The sequence below is a fragment of the Pteropus alecto genome, unplaced genomic scaffold, assembly GCF_000325575.1.
Source record: "Pteropus alecto unplaced genomic scaffold, ASM32557v1 scaffold338, whole genome shotgun sequence".
NCBI classification, from domain to species: Eukaryota; Metazoa; Chordata; class Mammalia; order Chiroptera; family Pteropodidae; genus Pteropus; species Pteropus alecto.
In genome coordinates, this window is record NW_006441995.1 from 1,494,223 (window position 1) to 1,496,315 (window position 2,093).

Sequence of the window (2,093 nt, forward strand, 5' to 3'; positions counted from 1 at the left end):
TAAAAGTTCTTGGGGACATGCTGTTTCGGAAATCTCTCCACAGCAGATGGCTCCTACTTCATCTACTCCACACGCTACACAAGTCATTGTCGACGAACACACTGAAGTATTCCCCAGTGAATCACATTAACACACACACACACACACACACACACACACACACACACACACACTCCACTGCTGTGTGACATAGATGGGTCATGGAGGAAGGTCATGACTATATTTAGCATCCAGGCTTCTTGTTAGCCCTTCCTCGAAAAGCCTTCCCGGAAACCTAGATATGAAGGTTCCTATCTCACCTCTGACGCACTAAATGTTTGGATACATTTTGGACAAAACAGCTACCTCTTGGTCTTTCTTTCTGCAGAGGTTGAAATGTAGTTCTTCTGAATGAGAAACGAGAGGCTGTCTTTACATGGAGTGTGGCTGAAATGCAAATACGTTTTTCGGAGTTTTTGCCTTTATTAAAATGCATTAAAAAGGTGACTGACTGTTTCTAAAGAACAATACAAAGCCATTAATTACCAAGCTTTCAAGGAAGCTTTGTGCACAAGCTTGACTTTCATTATCTTACTTTGTCATCCTTGTAAAACATCTTATTAGACTTTCTGCTAAGGTAGAGAAACCGGGCTGACAATGGAAAGTGAGTCGTTTAATTGCTGTTACCTTTGCACGTTTGAAGTACATTTTCTTTTCATAATTGTTCCAGGAAAAGAAGCCTGGATTTGAGGACTAGGTTGGGTGAGCTAAGGATTGAAATGGAGCTGCCTGCTGCATCAACATTCTTCTGATGTTGCAGATGCTGCCTCGTTACAGTAGGATTCTGACTTCACCTTGACTGGGTGTATAGGCCCAGGCCTGAAGCCACAGTGATCTTGGGTTCAAGGCCCACGTAGGCCACTGACAGATGATAGGCCTTGGCAGGTCATGTCCTTGCTCTACGTCTCAATTGTCTCATCAGTAAAATAGCAGAATTGACAGTCCCTCCAAGGGTCTTTGTGGAGATAAATAGAATTTATGTAATGTACTATCACATTGCCCAGAAGAGAGTCAACAAATGCTACTGCCCTTTCTCTCCTCTATGTAACCAAATATAGTTGGAAGGAAAAAGCAGTCGCAGAGGATAAATACCCTCGGATGTGTGTGCATGTGCGTGTGTGTGTTTTGAAACTCAAAGTATACACTGTAAAAACTCCAGTACATTTGGATAACTACCTTATGGCAACAAGTGCAAGCGAGAGCCCCGACAGTGGCACTAGGAAGCCATTTACCAGGCCTGGAGATGTCACCTCTCTTACAGTGTCATGGTGATAACGCAGGATTCGATGAGTTAATTCAAACCAATTCGAGGTATTAAATGTCTTGTAGAATAAATAACAATGGGTCATGCCTTTCTCAAACATGTTTTCTGAGCTCTTTTTTTTTTTTTTTTTTTTTAAACCAAAGGAGTCTTTCCTGGCTCCTGAACACAAGCCGTTCTCATCTATTTCCTAAGATAATCCGTTATAAATTATGACAGGCTCCTCAGAGCCTGGCGGGCAGCATAGCCCGATCTGCTGCCTAGGTCTCACTTTTCTGTCTTGATCATCTCCGACAAGTTCCATGCGTGACCAGTCAGGAGACGGCTAATTCCAGTCCACGCATTTTTCAGATGAGCTTCATTTTATTTTTAATTTCTCCACAAATCCACACCAGGCGCAGATATCGTCAGTTACAGACATAGCTCTCTAATCTGTGCCGCCCTTCCGCAGCTCATACTACCAAATGAGTGAAGGTCCAGTTACATATCAGCAAAATGTCTGCCCACGGTGGCCCTCCCAAAACAGGGAAAAGATTCGAGACTCTGACACTCTTTTTTGGCCACCCTGGGACCATTCACTGTACAATAAAAATGACCCCATCGACAACCTTCTAAAACTCACACCACCTTTCAGATTTTACAGCTCCGTGGCCTCTGGCTACCCTGGAGCAGAGAAATAAATTGTTTTCTTGTAGGGGGCAAAATTACTTCTTTTCTGTCTTCAGTTGACATTTCTTTTCAGGATAACTGATTTCATCCTTTTGAAAGCTTTCTATTTTAACTCTATAGGCAT